This window comes from Sus scrofa, chromosome 2, assembly GCF_054392235.1.
Source record: "Sus scrofa isolate SSC_HxYL_T2T_F1_AM1 chromosome 2, Sscrofa_HxYL_maternal_Yorkshire_Landrace_v2.0, whole genome shotgun sequence".
Classification (NCBI taxonomy): Eukaryota; Metazoa; Chordata; class Mammalia; order Artiodactyla; family Suidae; genus Sus; species Sus scrofa.
In genome coordinates, this window is record NC_139384.1 from 51,568,827 (window position 1) to 51,580,584 (window position 11,758).

The 11,758-nt window shown below is 49.3% G+C and overlaps 1 long non-coding RNA gene across 8 annotated transcripts in view; it reads right to left on the bottom strand.

Moving 5' to 3' along the window:
* The window catches only part of LOC106509423 (uncharacterized), a 193,437-nt gene extending 182,316 nt beyond the window's left edge, over window positions 1-11,121 (bottom strand). For all 8 annotated transcript variants that reach the window (XR_014837280.1, XR_014837281.1, XR_014837282.1 and 5 more), the window contains exon 1: window positions 11,019-11,121. This is a non-coding gene — a long non-coding RNA (uncharacterized LOC106509423). The remainder of the gene's footprint in view (window positions 1-11,018) is intronic.
* Window positions 11,122-11,758: the final 637 nt, after the last annotated feature.

The window sequence follows — 11,758 nt, forward strand, 5'->3', positions numbered from 1 at the left end:
TAGAAATAGACCCACATAAATACGCCCAATGGACTTTTTCCAAAGGTGCCAAAGCAATCCAATAAAGGAAAGATTGTCTTTCTCAACAAATGGGGCTGGAGCAATTGGAAATCCACAGACCAAAAAAAAAAAGTGAACCTTGACTGAAGTTTCACATGTTACACAAAAATTAATTTAAAATGTATCATGCAGGAGTTCCTGCTGTGGCTCAGCAGGTTAAGAACCCAACCAGTATCCATGAGGATTCAGGTTTGATCCCTGGCCTCACTGAGTAGGTTAAGGATCTGGTGTTGCCATGAGCTGTGGTGTAGGTCCCAGATGCGGCTCAGATCTGGTGTTACTATGGCTGTGGCGTAGGCTGACAGATGCAGCTCTGATTTGAACGCTAGCCTGGGAACTTCCATGTGCCACAGGTGTGACCCTAAAAATAAAACAAAACAAAACAAAGTGAATCATGCACATGAATGTAAAACATAAAACTGGAAAACTTTGGGGGAAAAATCTTGTGGATCTAGGGCTAGACAACCAGTTCTTAAACTTGACAACAAAAACTTGATAAATTCACCCAAATTTAAAATTTTTGCCCTGTGAAAAGTCCTGATGAAAAAAAAAAAACTACAGATGGGGAGAAAATATTTGCCAACCACTTATTCAACAAAGGACGATATTCAGAATATACATAGAACTCTCAAAACTCAGAAGTATAAAAGCAACCCAATTAGAAAATGGGCAGAGGAAATGAAAAGTCATGTCACCAAAGAGAATATACAGATGGCCACTAAGCACATGAAAACATGTTCAATCAACATGACTGCTCACTAGGGAAATGCAAATTAAAACCACAGTAAGATATCACTGCACACCTATGAGAGTGGTTAAAATAAATAGTGACAATACCAAATGCTGGCGAGCACGCAGAGGAACCGCATGGCTCATATATTGCTGGTGGGGATATGAAATGGCACAGCCAACTCTGGAAAACAGTTTGGTAAGTTGCTTTAAAAAGCCAACATTCAGCTACAGTACAATCCAGCAGTGGCACAATTCTGCCCTTATCCCAGGAATATAAAGACTTGTATTCATATAAAACCTGTATGTGAGTGTCTATAGCAGTTTTATTTATAACTTCTAAGAAACAGAAACAACGTGGCCATCCTTGTATGAATGAATAAACAATCTGTGGTTCATCTACACCATGGCTTGCTACTCAGCAATACAAAGGAATAAACTATAGATAACCAATAGGGACCTACTGTACAGCACAGGGAATTGTACTCATACTCTGTAATAAGCTATATGAGAAAAGAATTAGAAAGAGAATGAATGTATGTATAATTGAATCACTTTGCCAAACATCTGAAACTAATACAAGATTGGAAAGCAACCATACTCCAATAAAACAATGACTAATTAGGACTATATCTAGTCACTTGTGATGGAGCATGATGGAGGATAATGTGAGAAAAAGAATGCATATTTGTATATGTTCCTGGATCACTTTACTGTGTAGTAGAAAATTGTCAGAACATTGTAAACCAACTAAAATGAAAAAAATAAAAGTCATTTAAAAAATGAATTAATTGATTTTTTAAAAGGAATAAACTATGGGAGTTCCCACTGTGGTATAGTGGATTAAGGATTTGACTGCAATAATAACTTGAGTCCCTGCAGAGGCACAGGTTTGATCTCTGGCCTGTCACAGTGAGTTAAGGATCCCACAGTCCTGCAGCTGTGTCATAGGTCATAGTTGTGACTCAGATTCCATCCCGGGCCTGGGAACTTCCATATGCCACAGATGCAAAAGAAAAAATGTGTGTGTGTGTGTGTGTGTGTGTAAAGAAAAAACTTTTTTTGGGGGGGTGCATCTGCGGCATATGGAAGTTCCCAGGCCAGGGGTCAAATTAGAGCTACAGCTGTGGGTCTACATCACCGCCACAGCAATGCAGGATCCGAGCCGTGTCTGCCACCTACACCACAGCTCACGGCAACACCAGATCCTTAACCCACTGAGAAAGGCCAGGGATCAAACCCACATCCTCATGGATACCAATCAGAGCCACAACAGAAACTCCAGAAATCTGATTTATACAACTCAGAAGGATCTTCACAGAATTATGCTGAGCAGGGAAAAAAAAAAAAAAAATCTGTCCTCAAAGTTTACATATATATGATTCTATTTATATAATATCCCTAAAATGACAAAATTCTAGAAATGGGGAACAGATGAGCATTTGCCACAGTTAAAGAGGGAAGCAAGTGTGGCTTTAAATGGGCAACAGGAGGGAGTCCACATCGTGGCCCAGAGGTTAACAAACCTAACTAGATCCACGAGGATGTGGATTCGATCCCTGGCTTTGCTCAGTGGGTTAAGGATCCAGCGTTGCCATGAGTTGTGCTGCAGGTCAGCAGCTGTAGCTCTGATTCGACCCCTGGCCTGGGAACCTCCATATGCCACAGGTGCAGCTCTAAAAACACAAAAAATAAAAATAAAATAAAAGGGAAACAGGAGGGATGTTGTGCTGATGGGTGGAAAACGTTCTTTATCTTGATTTGATCAGTAGTTAGATCCCAACTTTGATATTATACCATAGTTTTGCAAGACGTTACCATAGGGGGAAATGCAGAAAGGTAACAGGGGAATCTCTATTATTTCTCTGCATGTGAATCTGTAACTATCTCACAATAAAAGTTTAAATTTAAAAAAAAAAAAAGCTCCCTCTCCATTTCCAGTACTGCCTTGATTTAGTCCCTGCTTGGCCTTCTATACTAAGCTCAAAGCCAGACTGCTGGGAGCCAAAGCCAGGCCTGCCCTCTCAGCATTTCCTCTATGCTGACAAGGAGGTCAAGGGCAGCCTTCTGGCATCAAGCCTATCATGAAAGACTGACTCTGAAAAGACAGGACTCAGGCAAGGAAGTAAGCAAGCCTGGCATGGGAGCTTGAAGCAGCAGATCCCCCATCCCAGTCATTGTTCAGTGCCCATCAGAAGATTACTTGGTCCTTGGTCATATGAGACAGTGCACTTCCTGGTCACCTGACCTTGTCCCAACAGCCAAATATAAAGTGAGGCCTTCGTTCCCGGGGTCACATTTTTTAGGATGTGCAGAGTGGCAGAACGCCTCTGGATCAGCCATCTCTTTGTCATCTGGTTAAGCACAGCAAAGTCACTCCTCCAAAGAGTAAATTTGTGGAGGTGATCTGGTTATACACAGATATGGTCTCGTTATATTTCTTTCATTATTTTATTTTGCTTTTTAGGGCTGCACCGACAGCATATGGAGGTTCCCAGGCTAGGGGTCAATTTTGAGCCACAGATGCCAGCCTACACCACAGCCACAGCAACGCCGTATCCTCAACCCATTAAGCAAGGCTAGGGATCGAACCCACATTCTCAAGGATACTAGTCAATTCGTTTCCACTACACCACAATGGGAACTCGCTGATCTCATTCTCTCTCAGTCTTTTGCAGTTCTCAACACTCTTCCACCACCAGAGTCCCTGAAGCACCTTACACTTTTCCCAGCCATGCATCCTGCTGTTATGTTTCCTCAGAAGTGAGCCTAATATGGATCCTAACCTTAAGGCCAAAGGAGTCCATCTCTGCAGGTCATGGATGCTGGAAGCTGCTCCTCAGAGTCTATTCACATTTGGTGACATCTGGACTCAAGTCAGAACACCCCGGATTACTGTGTGAAGTGGGGGGTGTAATAGCTTGGGTGGAAGATTGGCAGGCAGCTGTGTGTGTCTGGAAAGAGTGAAAGAACAGCAGCTACCTCCAACCTGGAGAGGAGGAGGCTGGGGCTGTGGATGCTACATTTAGAAATTTGAGGGCAGTCATGCAGAAAGGGAGACATGCTCTGAGTGACAGCAGCTGGGATAGCAGGAAAGAAACTACAGACAGATCCATTTCTATAGGAGTTTCTCAGTGGTGGAATGAACTGCCAGGGGTCATAGCAAGCTTTTGAAGTCCATGGGGATGTTAGGGCTGATGGTCCTTTGAAAGGAACCTTGTGAGGCTGGAAACTTAGATAATTTAAAGATGTTCAGAGAGGGGCTGAACCAGAATAGATAACTCTACAGATCTTTGCAGCACTGATTCTGATTGCAAGGATCCAGGCCTGTTAGGAAGTCAGGTTCCATGCTGTGGTGGGTGTCTACATCCAGGGACCACAACAACGTTGAGCATCCAACCCCAGAGAACCCCTGGGGTCGGATCCTTGCTTTTTTGAGATCCAGATATCATGTTGAAAACTCCTGAAAGAGGAGGAAGCCTCACCTGGGGAAAGCCAAGGGCACTCTCCTACAAGGACACAGTTACCAGGGAAGCAATAAAGTGGCCCCAGTAAAAAAAGGCTTCCATCATCCAAGTGCCATCAGGGAACTCAGCTCCCCCCAGTATCCAAGGACCAGCTAAAGCCCAAGCCCAGTCTGAACCACACTGGCCCGAGCAGAGACCATCTTATAAACAGAACTGTGGGACTTGTGCTGACCTCATTGCTCAGCCTCCTACTCCTGCTGTTCAACTGGTCTTTGCTTTACACCTTTCCTTGTGCTTCAAACTTTCCTATGAAGGACCCAATAGTAACTGTTTTGGACCTCATAAGCCCTATAGTCTCTGTTGTTGCAAATACTCAACTCGGAGGTTGCAGCATGAAAGCAGCCAGAGACAGCCTGCAAATAAAAGGATATGACTGTGTTCCAATAAAAATAGATGTATAGGAGTTCCCGTCGTGGCGCAGCAGAAAAGAATCCAACTAGGATCCATGAGGATGCGGATTCAATCCCTGCCCAAGCTCAGTGGGTTAAGGATCTGGTGTTGCCATGAGCTGTGGTGTAGGTCGCAGATGCAGCTCAGATCTGGCATTGCTATGGCTGTGGCATAAGCTGGCAGCTATAGTTCTGACTGGACCCCTAGCCTGGGAACCTCCATGTGTCGCAGGTGCGGCCCTAAAAAGAAAAAAAAAAAACTGTATGTACAAAAACTGGTGATGGGCCAGATTTGGTCTGTGGGCCACAGTGTGTCCACTCCTGATGTCAACTCATGACCACCTTAGCCTGGCAGGCTGGATTCTCTCTGATCCTGAGTTGTATCCATCAAAGAGCCCTCCCCCTCTGTGCCTGGCCCATTCTCCCAGCCTCCTCCAGGACTTTTGGCTCCCTTGGGGCCGGCCAAGGCCAAAGAACTCCTCCTGGGGCATCTCCAGTCTCCTGATCTCTCCATGCCACTCCCTGCATCTTGCATATTCTCCAAGACACCAAATATCTTGCGTTGTCCAAAATTCCCCTCTATGCCCTTGCTCATGCCACCTCCTCAACCTGGACCATCCTACCTCCTCATCTTCACCATCTGCTTCTTCAACCTTTTTCAGAAGCAGCTCAGCCATGTGATCTTCCAGAAGGCCTTCTCTCTACCACCCTCCATCACTGTGCACCCCAGCCTGAGCCAGAGGCCCCTTCCCTATCCTCTCCTGTCATCCTGTTTGAAAATTGTCCGTTTGTTGGTCTGACTCTCTAATTAGGTTGAGGATTCCTGGAGGGCAAGAATAGTGTCTCATTTATGTGCTGCTAGCACCCAGCCCTGGCTCAGAGTAAGTGCCCGGTAATGGCAAAGGGAACAATCAGCTGGAAGAATGAATCACCAGTCCTGGCCTTTTTCACGGAGTTGCCGTGCTCTGCATACACATTTCCTCATCTCCTCACATAATGCCCTGGAGCTCTGAGCAATCATTTCCCCAAGCCTGACTCTCATCTCCATCCCCACCCCATCCGTGGGTCTAATGTTTCTACATGCAGTTCTCTCCTAGGAAGATGGAGTTTGCATGCCTCTTCCCCCTTCTTCTCAGGATTTGATGAGCCCCCCATCCCCGGCACCTCAGCCCCTCCTCGGGGGTGAGCATTTCTCTAGCAGAGATGATCAGGAGCTTGAGGCGTTTCATGTCTGGGAATAAATAAGAATCTTCCAACCCCGAGAGCATCATCGCCATTAGAAGACATTCTGCTGGTTGTTAACCAGAGGAGCCCATGGTTGCTAAGAGGTTGGCGATAAAAGAAGAGGAAAATCCAAGCCCAGATCCCAGCCAGAGAAGCACAGAGTTTGGATGGGGGTAGCGGTCAGTAGGGGTCGGCGGGCAGGGGGGGATAGATGTTGTGAGTTAGAGCTGGCAGAACAGCTGAAGACCTTACCTTCTCCAGCTCCTCTGGGCTGCACACTCAAGTCAACATCTGTACATTCAGCCTGGCCAGTCTTTAAGGTTTCTCTGTGCCAGGATGGTGAGAAGGTAGGGCGTCTCAGTTCCATTAGCAGGGTTGGGGCCGGGGTTGGGGGGACACCAAGAGAACTTTGGACCTTCATGTTTTCATAGACTTCTTGCCTCCCCCCACGCACCTATCATGTTGACCTGGACCACAAGACTGGGCTTCTGCCCCATTTCCCTCCTAGTGTGTGAGTTCTCTGCCAGGACTGCCTGTGCTCTGAGCCCTAAGTAGCCTCCATGGTCCTAGCATAGCTCCTGACCTAGTTCGCATCATCACTTCCTCTGGGTCCAGGATCCTCCTTCTGCACTCTCTGCCATGACCACCCACCCAACACCAGATGCTGTGCTGATCCTCTCTGAGTCTCTTCGGATCCGTTCCAAGTCTCGGCACTTCCATGAGATGCCTATTGCCCTTCCTCCTAGGTCTCCGGATGGTGATGCCAGTCGGTGCCAGGCTTAAGTGCTCTATCCTCTGCCCCGCCCCCGCCATGGACATTTTATGTGGATACCTGACAGCCACCACAGAGACTGACCCAACAGCCCTGCCAAGCTCCAGGCCTGATCAGCCCTGGTACCTCTCTTGCCCACAGGCCAGTCCTGCTATGCCTTCAAGGTCCTCCCACCGAGCTGTCACTCATGCCAGCCAGAAACCATGCAGAAGGGGAGGCAGAGAGGGGACCTTCCCTTTAAGGTATTGGAATGACTGACATGGGCCCCTCTGGGAGAAGTGTAGACTCTGAGCTCTGAGACTGCAGTCGTGCAGCCCAGCCCACCCGGTTCCAGGGCTTGAGGCCTCTCCTAGTCGAGTGGGTAGAAAGGTTTGACAATCCCTGGCTCCACTAATGGCTGAGGGGAGGAAGAAGTCTAGGTCTACAGGGTAACGACTCTGACAGGGGCTTAGATGCACAGGCCTGGGTGGCCTGAGGGCTCTGGCACTGGAAAAGGATCCTGCAAGGGACAGGTGACACACAGCGAGCTGCCTCCACCTCCTGCAACCTGGGAGCAGCAAGGAAAGGTATCAGGGGATAGGAGAGTGGGCAGGAGGTTAGCAAGACCAAGGAGAGCTTGTATAGGAAGCTGCCATCTCCCCTCCCACCTCCCCAGCTCCTCTTCCCAGCACAGGCCGAAAGATTGAGAGTCCAAGGTCAGAGCCAACCTGATCTGAAAGTCAAGGTTTGAATGGCGCCCCCTCTCCCTGAGCCTCGCACCGGGCTGGGAGGTTTCCAGACCTGACTCTCATGCTCAGCACAACTCCTCCCAGAGGGCATTGTAGAAGAGAGTGGGGGAGGTTCAGAGAGGGTGAGTGACCAACAGTGACACCGAAAGCGATAGGGTCTGCATTGCATGCCACCCTGACCCCTTTCCACAGTCTGACACAACCTCCCTCAGAAGCACATCCAAGAGGAAGGCAGGGAAAACAGGAGCAGAGTCAGCCCCTAGGCAGCAGGATCCACAGGAATGAGATGAGCAAGGACAGGAAAGGGGAGGCGTGGTACAAGCAGGCCTCCCGCAGAAAGAGCTGCCTGTGTGGGAGGCAGGGAGACCCCAGGGCTCCAAGACAACTCGGGCACAAGGGACCAGTAGGTGGCTGGCCTCTAAACAGGGGTATCCAGTGAGGGCTGCCACCCAACGGCACTGCCGGAGGCCCAGGTGATGGAGCCCCTGAGTGCTCAGAGGAACAGCCCCTATTTCTCTCCCATGAGCTTCCTCCTCTAGAAGAGTGTTCTCCCTCCTCCTGGTGCTCTGAGTTTCCTGGAATAGAACCCAGACTCTGCAGCATCCTCCTTTTGGCAGGGTTTCATCAATTAATCTTTCATCCACATTGATCCCCTGAAAAATGACTTCCTCACGATCCACCTTGCAGAGTTTCCACTTGGCAGTCTGCATGGCACTGCCTGCGTCAAACTCCCATGCTCCCTGGGCAGGGGGAGGGCCAGGGCTTTGAGGTCAAAATGACCCGAGGGAGGGACCCAGCTCTGCCACCTTCCAGCCACGTGACCTTGGTGAGTCACTTGGTCTCTCTGAACCTGTCTCCCCATTTGTAAAACAGGTTAAAAGAATGCCCTTCGTGGAGTCATTGAGAAGAAAGAACACAATTCATCTGAGATTTTTACAAACAACTATACAAGCGTAAAGTCTGTTTTCATTATTATTGTTGTTTCTTCACTGGTTCCCAGGCAGACTGAGGCTGACATCCAGTTTCTAGGTCTCAGAGAGGCGAAACTAAAGGCGCAGGCTTGATGTGTATCCCTAAAGGCTCCCCACCACTCCACCAGCCTGAGAAGCCACAGCTTACCCTGCCCCTCAGATGTAATGGAGCCTTAAAATGAAAGCCAAGGAGTTCCTGTCATGGCACAGAGGAAACGAATCCAACTAGGAACCATGAGGTTGCGGGTTTGAACCCCGGCCTCTCTCAGTGGGTTAAGGGTCCGGTGTTGTCGTGAGCTGTGGTGTAGGCAGATGCGGCTTGGATCCCATGTTGCTGTGGCTGTGGTGTAGTCTGGGAACCTCCATATGCCACAGTGCAGCCCTAAAAAAAAAAAAAAAAAAGAAAGAAAGAAAGAAAGACATTGGATGGTGTGCTCAAAACTGATGACCCCAATTCAGACCAGCCGAAGCCTGGGAGGGGTTGCTTGGTACCATTGCAGAAATTTCAGGCTGTGGTTTCCTCCAAAGAACATTGGCTTCCTTTGCCCTCTGTCCATGTACAAAGGAAAAGGGGTTGAAACTCCGTATCATTGGGAGTCCATCCTCTCTTTTCTGCTCCCTCTCCTCCTCATGCTGTGAGACCAGGAGGACAAGGGCTTTGATGTCAGATACTCGGTGTCAAGTCCTGGCTCCACCCACTGCCCATCTCTCTGGCTTCAGATTCTTCTTGTAAAAAGGAGATGATGAGACCCATCTTGTCAGGTTGCCGTGAAGATCAAATGGATATAAAAGTGCTTTGTTAAGCATGAAGTGCTATCTAAATATCGTTTCTTACATTCCTTCCTTTTTGGACCTCCCCCTATCAGGCCCAGGTTTTCCTGCTCCCTAACTAGTACGCACGTGCAAACACACACACGCACACACACACACACCACACACACACTTGAGATGGCGGAGTAGAATGATCCTCAGCTCACCTGCTCACAAGCACACCAAAATCACAACAATCTGCAGAACAACCATCCATGAAAAAAAAAAAAAAAGTAACCTACCAGAAAAGATCTTCTACAACTAAAGACATAAAGAAGGAAGCACAATAAGCAAGACCCTGTGAGGGGTTCCTGGGCATAAAAGCCTTTCCACATCCCCTGTTTCTTATTTGCAGGATAAAGGCTTCAGCATCCTAGACCTTCTGTGACTACTGAAGAGCAGGTTCAAGCAGTTGCTAATCAGGGAACTCAGGGAATGCAGGAACAAAGGAGGAAACATCCAGAAATAGTAGTGCAGGAGTTCCCGTTGGGCTCAGTGGTTAACAAACCTGACTAGTGTCCATGAGGACGTGGGTTCGATCCCTGGCCCCCCTCAGTGGGTTAGGTATCCAGGGTTGTCATGAGCTGTGGTGTAGGTTGCAGATGCGGCCCCGAGTTGTTGTGACTGTGGCGTAGGCCAGCAGCTGTACCTCCGATTGGACCCCTAGCCTGGGAACCTCCATATGCTACGGGTGTGGCCCTAAAAAGACAAAAGACAAAAAGAAATAGTAGTGCAGCTGCAGAGCATGGTCCTGATTCCTCCTGAAGGAATAAAAACATCTTTGAAGTTACCAGGTAACTTCAGGCTGAGCACAAGATTCCTGGAATACCTGTTTCTTCACCACCAACCAATCAGAACAAAGTCACACACACTGCCGCCTCACCACCAACCAATCAGAACAAAGTCTCACACCCTGCAGCCTTCACCCCAAATTTTGCCTGTTAAAAACTTCTCCCTGAGGAGTTCCCCTTGTGGCTCAGTGGTTTGAGAACCCGATATAGTGTCTGTGAAGATGCAGGTTCAATCCCTGGCCTCGCTCAGTGGATTAAGGATCCAGTGTCGCCACAAGCTGAGGCATAGGTCACAGGTGCAGCTCATTCCGCATTGCTGTGGCTGTGGTGTAGACCTCCAATTTGACTCCTAGCCAGGGAACTTCCATGGGCCACAGGTGCAGCTTTAAAAAGAAAAAAAAGAAAAACTCCCTGAAAACTGGAGTTCCTTGGTGGCACAGTGGGCTAAAGACCTGGCTTGTTACTGCTGTGGTTTGGGCCACGACTGTGGCATTTGTTTGACCCCTGGTCTAGGAACTTCCACATGCCTCAGGCATGGCCAAACAACAACAACAACAGCAAAAACCAAAAAACTGTAGGGGAGTTCTGGAGTTTTGAATATGAGCCACTCATTATCCTTGCTTGGCCTGCCATAAACCTTTCTCTGCTCCAAACTCTGATATTTTGGTCTGTTTGGCCTCCCTTTGTGGCAGGCACATGAACACGCATTTGGTAACAGTAGGAGGGGCGGACTCTCAATATGATTAAAACCCTTAACCCCTGGCTGGGTGACCCACAAGTGAGAACAATTAAATCTCAGAGCTTTGCCCAGAGGAGGCTCCCCGGCCTGGGGGTCTGGGCACGGGGAAGATGAGACCCCAGAGCATTTGGCTTCGAAGGCCCATAGGACTTGACAGCAGGAGCCCCACAGACCTGGGGTGGGGTGGGGGTAGACAAAGGCTCCGCTCTTAAAGGGGCCCACGAAATCCGGCGCACACGGTCAAAGCGGTAACTCGATAGAGCCTGGGCCAGACCTACCTGCTGCTCTTGGACAGTCTCCTGGAGAGGTAAAGAGCGGCTGCGGCTTTCTCTGCGGACCCCGACACTGGAAGTAGCCATTTCTGGGAGCTCATTCTACTGCGAGGAAGGCGGTGCTGGCGGGCGCCTTTATGGAGGCTCCTCCCTCTCGCTCTAAGCGCCAAGACCTGGCCCCGCCCACCCAGCAGCCTCCGCCACAGGCTAAGCAGCTAACTGGACAGGGGATGCAGCCCCAGCCATCTGCAAACCGGCTGTCTAAAGTCCTCATGCGCCCACAGCCACATCTTGACACTGCCCTAGGCACAGCCCTGCAGACCAGAGGGCCAGGACACAGCTCCATTCACCAGTGGGCAGGCGCCAGCACCTCCGGCCCGGAAGTCAGATTTCTAGATCAGCCTCAGCCACCAGGAGGCAGACACCAGGAGCAGAAAATGGGGACCTCACAGTCTGGGGTCCGAGACCACTAACAGCAAGCCAGACCCTACCCTGGGACAAGCTGGGCCCTGGCCCTGCCCGCTAGCAGGCCAACGCAACCTTCAAGATACCCTGGACCCCATACGCAACTCTGTCAGAAACCAGCACCACCTACCAATGATCTGAAATGAGCCCTGGGATCCCTGGGCCATGCAGCCAGACTTGAGAAAACAGTTCTGCCTGCCAGGAGTCCAGTATTGACCCCAGGATCTGGCTTCACCTGCCAGCAGCCCCAGAATCTTCGGGAGGTAAGTCCACCCACCACT